Source organism: Belonocnema kinseyi, chromosome 10 (genome assembly GCF_010883055.1).
Source record: "Belonocnema kinseyi isolate 2016_QV_RU_SX_M_011 chromosome 10, B_treatae_v1, whole genome shotgun sequence".
Taxonomy (NCBI): Eukaryota; Metazoa; Arthropoda; class Insecta; order Hymenoptera; family Cynipidae; genus Belonocnema; species Belonocnema kinseyi.
Window position 1 is genome coordinate 1,782,283 of NC_046666.1, and position 9,912 is coordinate 1,792,194.

Genomic DNA, 9,912 nt, shown 5'->3' on the forward strand with positions numbered 1-9,912 from the left:
CTGTTTTGAGTTTCTTCATGTCTATTACTTGCATCTTGCCCAAGTTTGTTTGAGTCTTCTGCGAACACAGTCTGTAAAGATTGAAAATACTATTCTTAAAAGCTTATTGTTTCATTTGTAATATATTTAACATACGTATATAATATTGAGCATTCCTTCTTAAGATTCCGTGAATACTTAGAAAATCAAAGTTGTCTAATCAATGTTCACATGGAAAAATTTTGATGTAAGTAGATAAATGAAAGTGAGGTGTCTAAATTTAAGAAAAGTCAGCAACAGCAGAATAATTAATAAGTAATTTGTCAAAATTTGTGAGGGACTTATTTGAAGGGTACATAAAGTCAATAAACAGAAGATGGCAAACTTGATGATCAAATAATTCGATTGATGTCTTCTTTCTCGCAAAGATGAAGCGGAACTATTTGATATCAGTCTACAAAGCTATCTTTTTATACTAAATGCTTGTCACGTGAAATGTTTATTTAATTGGTGGAAGAAGAAAGAGTGCTCAAATTGTCTCGGCGAAGGTAGCGTTGGGTCAACAAAACTACGCTTTTCTGATGAAATCATTGTTTGAATTGTAAGAATATGCTGGTACATTTTGTTGTACGACAACATGTTTACGAAGCCAGAAAAGCGGCCCTAAGCTCCATAAGTGGCTGAATTTTTTTGAGAATATGAAACGAAACATATTAAATATTTTTATTAATGCTGCAAGGTTCTAGACCAGGAGAATCAATTAATTATTTTAGATGTTAATTTTGTTTGCCTAATGGTCTAAATAAATATTTTAAATGTATTGATTAATCTTTAGTTTCTGAAAAAAATATTCTCTAACTCCGCTGGGATATGAGCCCAAGTCCTACGAATAGAATAATAAAAAGTGAGAATTTGAGTTTACTAAAGTGAATTTGTTATCAATATCAGTCTACTTCATTTTTAGTCACAACTTCCTAGAGGAAGATGCATTTTATGCAGGTTTATTTCCTAGCACTGAAAAAAGTTTACGTTAAAAAAAATTCAGTTCTGAAGGCTCATTCCTTAAAGAAGATGTGAATATTCTGAACACTTTAAATCAAATTAACATGGTAATTATATTAAATTTGATTCAAAACATTTTCAATTTCTATAATTTCCAGCAAAAGTATTTATTTTTGAACAACATAGATGAATTTTCAACCTAATAGTTAAATTTTAATCTGAAAAATATGAATCCTCAACTAGAACTGGAACGTTTAAATTTTCAGTTAAGAAAATTAATATTCTACAACAACAAAAATAAATTTTCAATCAAATAGTAGAAGGGTTTTAGGACAGAAAAATTTAAGTGTGAACAAAAAATTTGTTAGCAGAGGAAACAAACGTTTTCAAAATTCGTGTGATTATTTTTGGTTTGCAAATAAAGTTCATTCAAGATTTTATAGATCACTATAGATGTAATATCAAATTTAGACAAATTTCCGCTTTCCCCCCTGTCCCGTTTTTTTCGTTTTCTACTTAAATGTAATGTAAGCCGAATTAGTATACCAGTAGGCATACAAAATTGACTCCAAATTATTTAACACATTTATCTGGTCGACAAACATATCATCAATAATATTTTAATTTTAAAGCTAAATATTAAAAATATTAAAACCGATTTATTAGCAAGAAATTTTTTCGTGAAAAATCTAACAAAAATTTTATGATATACAGTTATGTTGGCTTTTTAGTAAAAGTCGGTTCAATATTTTAAACTTCAAGCCTACTGAAATACTGATCCAGGTATTTAAAAGCATTTGAAAGGACTTTAAGTCAGTGGCCGCTGAACCGGAAAACCAAGAAACCAGGAGACCAGGAAACCCAGGAAAAAGCGGGGAATTTTATATGACCGTGCAAATCCATGAAATAATAGTAAATCTATTTCTTAACCGGGAATTTTACAATTTTTTTAGAAAAAAAAAATCTGTCCAACTTTTATTCAACACGTTTTTAAAAATAATTAGTCAAATTATTTTTTTTCAATGATGACATAGTTTAGTTTAAAAAAAAAATCTGTTTCGATTGGAAAGTCTTATAAGTTAAATAAGTGTAAATGCCGATTAGAACTTAACATTATATTTTAAAATAACTTCAAAATAATACATTCATAATCAAAGGCTTTTATCAAATTTTGAATATTGTTTCAGTCTAAAATATTAAATTTTTAAATCGTTCATTTTGAAATATTTTGAATAAAAAAAAGAGCCATTAATAAATACTTTGAAATATTTGACTGTTTATTTAAAATCAGTAATTATAAATTAAATATTTAAAACTGAAAAAAACTGAGAACTGATTTAGAGCTTTTTAAGAATTGTGAAACGCTTCAGAAGAATAAGAAATATTCCTTAAGATTCCTTTAGGAAATTTTAAAAACGATTTTTTATTTTGAAAAATTAATTAAATTTTTTTCTTTTTCGAGTGAAAAATCGTTCTTAGTTAAAAACTAAATTCTTTTATGGGAAACTCGTATTTTGTTGTTGTTGCATTCAAGGGTTTTAGATTAAAAATAAAAATATGTTGTGATAGAAATATCAAGTATTACACTTCTGTTGTAAAAATCATCTTTCTGATTTTATCTAAATATCAATTATTATATTTTTTAATGAAAAATGATGTTACAAATTTATTTTTTTTAAGATTGATCATTTTAGTTGGAAACTAAATTATATTGGTAAAAAATTTACTGTTTAATTAAACATTCATCTCTTTGGAAAAATTAGAATAAATATATTTTTTTAAATGTATTTCTTAAAATGAATTTTAATTTGAAAACTAAATATAAATATATATTATAAACTTATATTTGGTTGAACTTGAACTATTATCTTGAATATTTTAGTATTTTCTTAAAAATTCATCTTCTTTGGTCGAGAATTCAAATTTCTTTTCGAAAACTCATCTATTTGACCCAAAAATTGATTTTGTTAAAAATTCAATTATTTGGTTGTAAATGCAACTTTTATTGGTCGAAGTTCAATCTTTTTTGTTTTGAAAATTTCACTGTTTGGCTGAACATTAAAGCATTGTTTTTAATTTTTAGTATTTCGTTAAAAAGTCATATAATTAGATGAAAAATTCACTTTTTTTAAGAAAATTCATCTATTTAAAGAAAGAATTCGTTAATTTGGATTGAAAAACTATCTTTTACGGTAAAAAAAGTTATCTTTGTATGTAAAAAATTCTATCTAAGAAATGTCAAAATATTAAAATTCTCATCTGGGGATTACATACATGGCGAGTTGAATGCTACCCGAATTGCATAACAGCAGGGCAGAAGCCATTATACAGGGGTATTTTCATATTTCGCGCCTTTAAAGTTTCATTCGGATTGGCCATTCCGTCAAGTCCGTGCATCTTCGGATCAACTTTATGATAGTTTCTATGGTTGCGTTCGAAACTTCGAACGGATACAAGTGTCAAAACAATATAGGTTATGTTATATAGTAATTACAAATAATAAAAGGGTTTAATTAATAATGAAGTGAGACATGTGAACTGAGAAGTAAACGTAATTTTTTTTCTTAGATAATACCATTATATAATAGCTGCTCAGTGACAAATAGTATAAAATAGTAATAATATTCTGCGCTTCCAGTGGGCGAAGAGTGAATGGTGCTTAACGCTTATTTTTACTGCATAAAAAAAAGTATTTTATGAATAGACAGGATATGTTTTAAATAAAGTGAATGAAATATTACATGCGTAAACTTTAAATTAACATTGCCTATATTTACTCACAGCAACTAGGGCAAACAGGTGAATCTGAACAATATGAAAATACCCCTGTAAAATGGCTTCTCCCCTGCTATTGTGCAATTCGGTTAGCATTCAACTTGCCATGTATGTAAGCCCCAGCGTGTCCACCCTGTATATAATACTTAACATATAGCTTTAAATTTGTAATTTTTAATCAAATAGTTGAACTTTTAAGCAAAAGAGACGAGCTTTTCATTATATGAATTTACAACCAAATGGTGAAATTAAAAAAAGTTTAAGTTTTCAGCAACAACCAAAAAGTTGAATTTTACACAGAAGAGTTTATTATACACAAAAAAGCTTGCGTAGAACTTTTAAAGAATTTGCACTGTGTCGTCTCTTAAAATGAAGACCAATCTGTAACAATCTAATTTTATTTTATTATTTTCAAATATAATTTTCTAAAATGATCGCAAAATATTGTTGCAAAAGTTTTATTTGATTATAGAAGTATTTTCGAAATATAAAAGTAACTCGTAAAATAAATGGAAGAAGCCGAACCTTCACATGCAAATACAAAAAATTGGTTAATGAAATAAATAAATAAATTTACGAATGAAATTGAGCCTAAATTTTTTTTTAAATCTGTAAAATTTTTCAAACGAATTACCAAACACAATTCTGTTTAAGAATATCAATCATAATGACAGAGATCTGGCACAGATTGAAACTATTATATAAATTATTAAATCAAGGCGGGAATCGCTGTTATAGGCCTCTTGCCAAAAATTCAGGCGGTATTGAGAATGTAAATCAAGCGCGAAAATTAAAATGAAAATTACCTTACAAATCTTAAGTCGTTTGCGTAATTTGCGAGAACTTGTTTGAAATTTAAATTTTGTCAATAACCAAAACAATTCCAAATATAGGTGCACCTATGAGTAGAGCCATTTTCGGGGCCGCAGAAGAGTACGATTACAATCAACCATAAACCCTCAATCAATGCCACTACACGAGCGGCTAGAGCCTCGAGGATTTCATACTCGTAGGTTCACCTGTAGTAGTCTATGAATGGGATCTACCAAATCGCGGATCAGTTACTTTAGCACGTTTTCTACGAGAGCTTAAAAAAATCTTAATTTTTCTAATATCTAAATAAATTTCCAATTGTGATTCAACAACCCGGGTGCATCGGATCGTGCACCAGGTCGTTAAAAATGTCGTTCACGTAGCTATCTGGTGTTTATTTTTGGTATTTGTACCATCTGCTATTCATTTTAGTTCTTGTAACAATGTCAATTTTGAAATTTTTTTGTAGAATACGTGCTAAGTTACCTGTTGTGCCATCCGGTCCACACCGTTCGTCGGCTTACTATTAGAAGTTATTTTGGTTGTTGGAGCAATTTAAATTTTGACAAAGTTCTTCTGGAATACGTGCCAAGCAACCTGGTGCACGATATGGTTCAGCCGCTGCATCTGGATCAGCTACTCACAATTTTTAGTTATTTTGGATGTTGGTACAATTTAAATGTTGAAAAAGTTCTTGTTGAATACGTGCTAAGCTACCTGTCGCGCGTCCCAGTTTACACAAGTCGTCGGCTTATCATTAGTAGTTATTTTGGCAGTTTGCACAATTTAAATTCTTAAAAGGTTTTGGTAGAATACGTGCTAAACTACCTGGTGCACGACTTGGAGCACCCGGATCGTTGACTCGCCATTTGGAATTGTTTTCGTTATTCACAAAATTTAAATTTAAAAACAATTCTCGTAGAATAAGGATTAAATTACCTGGTTTTCAATCCGCTGCATCTGGATCAGCTACTCACAATTTTTAGTTATTTTGGCTGTTGGTACAATTTAAATGTTGAAGAAGTTCTTGTTGAATACGTGCTAAGCTACCTGTCGCGCGTCCCAGTTTACACAAGTCGTCGGCTTATCATTAGTAGTTATTTTGGCAGTTTGCACAATTTAAATTCTTGAAAAGTTTTGGTAGAATACGTGCTAAACTACCTGGTGCACGACCCGGAGCACTCGGGTCGTCGACTCAACATTTAGAATTGTTTTCAATATCCACAAACTTTGAATTTTCAAAGTTTTTGTAGAATACGTAATAAACGACTTCGTGCTCAATCCGCTGCATCCGGATCATCTACTCACAATTTTAAGTTATTTTGGCTGTTGGAACAATTTAAAGTTTGAAGAAGTTCTTTTAGAATACGTGCTAAGCCATCTGGCGCGCTATCCGATTCACCCGGATCGTCAGCTTATCATTGGTAGTTATTTTGGCAATTGGCACAATAAAATTCTTAAAGAGTTGTCCTAGATTACGTGCTAAACTACCTTGTGCGCAGCCCGGTGAATCCGGGTCGTCGCCTCGCCAATTATAATTGTTTTTGTTATTCACAATATTTAAATAATCTGAAAGCTCTTGTAGACTACGTATTGAACGATCCGGTGCACCCGGATCATCGACTCACAAGTTTTAGTTATTTGGCTCTTAAAAGAATTTAAATTTTGAAAAAGTTCTCGTAGAATACGTGCTAAGCTACATGCTGCACTACCCGGTTCACCCGGATCGTCGATTCACTATTGGTAATTATTTTGGCAGTTAACACAATTAAAATTGAAACTTAAACTAACGATTTAGAGACGGGTAGACTAATGGCAAACCTAAGGTATCCATTTTTAACGCAGGCTAATTTTCTCTGAGACATACATGTTCTTAAGAATATGAATTTGTACTTAGCGTCTCTTGAGCATGGGAAACGGTCAAGAGCAAGGCCTGCGTCATGCTATCATTCAGCTGTGACCCATGCTTTAGCGAGTTTGAATTGCAAGAAAACATTGAAAAGTGGTATATTGCTCTTTATCAGACAATAAAATCATTTACGGTATCTAAATTATCAGAAAAGATATTGAAAAGCAAGTACATTTGTACCTAATAGCAAAAAATAATAAAAATATTGCTTTTTGTACCTAAGTGACCTTGAAATTTCAAAAAATGGAAAAAGAGTTTTTTTTTTATATTTCGAAATTTCAAGATAATACACGCAGGGTTAAAAATATTTAAATATTTTAGATATTTAGGTACAAATTCAATTTCTCCGATAAATTGTTTCTGATGATTTATACGTAGTCTATTCGAGTCCGGCATAATTTTCCGGATTTCAATTTTTAATAATGTCGTAATTGTTCGTAAATTATCGTCAATCTCCATAACCTTCACAATTTTTATAAATTTCCCCATATTTCATAAATTTCCACAAACTTAAAAAATTTCATGAATTTCAACAAACTTAAAATTTTTTGTAAATTTAATAAATTTCCGCAAACTCTAAAAATTTTTTATATTTGATAAATTTGTACAGAATTAAAAATTCAATACTGGGACGATGGTCATGGGGGCTCATGCGTAGGCTTTGGACCCACTCCGTCGGCTTGCGGGTTCGATTTCCGCCTCGCACTTTTGAAGAGTCTCGGCACCCCATGCCTTGAACGCTAGCCTAGCAAGGGAGTTGTTCATCTCCAGAGAGTCGTGCGACCGGTACCTCTTAGAGAAAAAAGGCTTTCTCTAAGAATTTAAAGCTGTTGGTCTTGGTGGTTTGGAACCCACCTTGAACTTCATGTCCCCCTCCCACCACCAAGTAACTGTGGCGCGTGTGTAAAGGAATAGGGAAGAAGGTACAAGAAGACCTTTAAACCCTTAGGGGATACATTGGAAGCATCCATTCCATAAAGATCTAAACATGATTCGAAATGCTTACAAAAAAATTCACGGGATTTTAAAAGTTTCAGAAGGATTTTAAGATATATCGAAGTATTTTCAAGATTTTTGAAGGATGCCAGGGAATGTTAACACTATTCTGAGGATTTGAAGGTATTTAATCTGACTTCAAAGATTTCAAGAGATTTAGTGGAGATTTAATAATTTAAGGAGATTTCAAGACATTTTCAGATATTTGAAAATATTAAATAATTGATGTGCAATGATTTTAGAGGATTAAAATTCCAAAAGATTAAACAATATTTTAATGTACATCCGAATATGATTAATTTGACAACAAAAAAAGATTTTAAAAACAATCGGTCAACTTGGAAAAGCTTCAAATTTTGTTTCTATTTCATTTAAACCAGTATAAAAACGTATTTATCACGTCCTGCGAGTTGTAATAATAATAAATAATGATAACCAATAGATTATAATTACAAACATTCATATTCGATAATAAGCTAAAAAGTCAAATGATTATATTAAATATCTAATTATTATTGTCAAAATCATATTATAAACAAATCTGGTATTGTTAAAATCATTCGTGAAGATCAGATTTTTAAGGAACGCCGCAACAGTGTAAGGGTCGACCTAACTGCCTTAGGAACATCCCAACAACCCAAGAAAAGCAACGCATCATCTTTTGCACAAAAACAGGCACACGTTAATTGAAAAGCAATAAATTAATCAACAAGGAAACCAGAAAATACAGCTGCATTTTCAATCTCATACGCTCACAATATTCTAGTACCTATAGGTACTGACACAACGCAGTGAAAGAAAATAAGCGATACACATACATTCTTGCATGACTAACACAACCAGCAGACTACACATTAATGGAAGAGCCATAAATTAATCAACAAGCCAACACTGAGAACAGACCAGATTTTCAGTCTCATGCGTTTACAAAATGCTGGTACCTACACTACTCATCCACATCATATAAGCATTTTGACCTACTTATTCCTAAGACGGACACCAGCATCTTTTATCTAAACGCAATAAACATCCTAATCAAGATGACAGCTGCAGGAGGGTGAGCCTTTGAAAAACAACCAAAAGGACACACGCAAACCTTATGATCTTTTACCCATTTTAATATCTTACCTTTTGACATCTAGGAAGTGATACCATATATTTTTGTAACTGCGCCAGTCTCCATATTAAGACACATCACGATTCCAAATCACTGATTGGCTATCTTACTAAATACCCCTTAGAATCCCGGTGGATCAGGCGACAGCGCGTCAGGTTTCCAAGCAGGAGGACTGGGGTTCGATCCCTGTACCGGTACCAATGGACTATCGCATCAAAAGACAATCGCACGATGGTCGCTGGTCATTTTTGGAGCAATTTACACGGGTGTAGCAGATTGAACTTCTCAGTCTAAGCGCCAGGTTGAGGGGCCTCGCGGGCTCCCCCAACTACCAATACAAATACAAATGCAAAAAATAATTACCCCCTTGGTACATAGAAAGGAATATAAGGCATTATGGTTACTACGACACTTTCCATATATGGGCATCTACATAATTCTCAACGCCCATTGGACAATGAGGCTCTAACCACTCTTCAACGCTGATTGGAGAAAAGAGGAACTCCTACTTTTAAAATCACTCACCCCTACGGGAATCTGCGAAAGGATCCTGTGCATAAATACAGCATGTTTAGAAGCAGAAATCAGTTCAGTTTAGTTTAGATAGTTTAGTTTAGTCAGTTTAGTTTAGTTAGTTTATTTTAGTCAGTTTAGTTTAGTCAGTGTAGCTTAGCCAGTTCAGTTTATTCAGTTTAGTTTAGTCAGTTTAGTTTAGACAGTTTAATTTAGTCCCGTTTAGTTGATTGTACTTCAGCCTTAGCTTTTAGTCCCGTCTTAGTCCAGTCGCAGTTAGACAATTCAGATTATAACAAAAGAATTTTCGAAACTCTAAACTCCAGTCCAACAATATCGGTCCTTCAACCATCTAAATATCAAGTCTTTAAAAAAATAAGTTTTGTTTAGAAGGTCAAATCAAGAACACCTGTCACAAAGGGACAATACAAGCCAGATAAGATGACCTGTCTGCTTCAGCCTGCAGACCCATATTCAGCACCATCCATCCAATGCAGATACCTATACAGGGTTCCAGCGAAAGCAAGAGATACTTTTGGTTTTAGGAACGAGAGGGTAAATTACTTACTCTCTACACGAAATAATTTTGAAAGGAATCAAATACTATTGAACACCTCTACAATCTTCTCTTTCATCAATGAACAGTTGATTAATTGGTCATCTCTATTTAAGATGGACTAAAAATCAAATGATTCGAAGTAATACGAAGGTTTTTGAGGAAACGAGCACCCAGTTCAACTATCACCTTTTGTCAAATTTGATCTCTCAAATTAAATTTTAATGGTACTCAAATAAATATTAATTAATG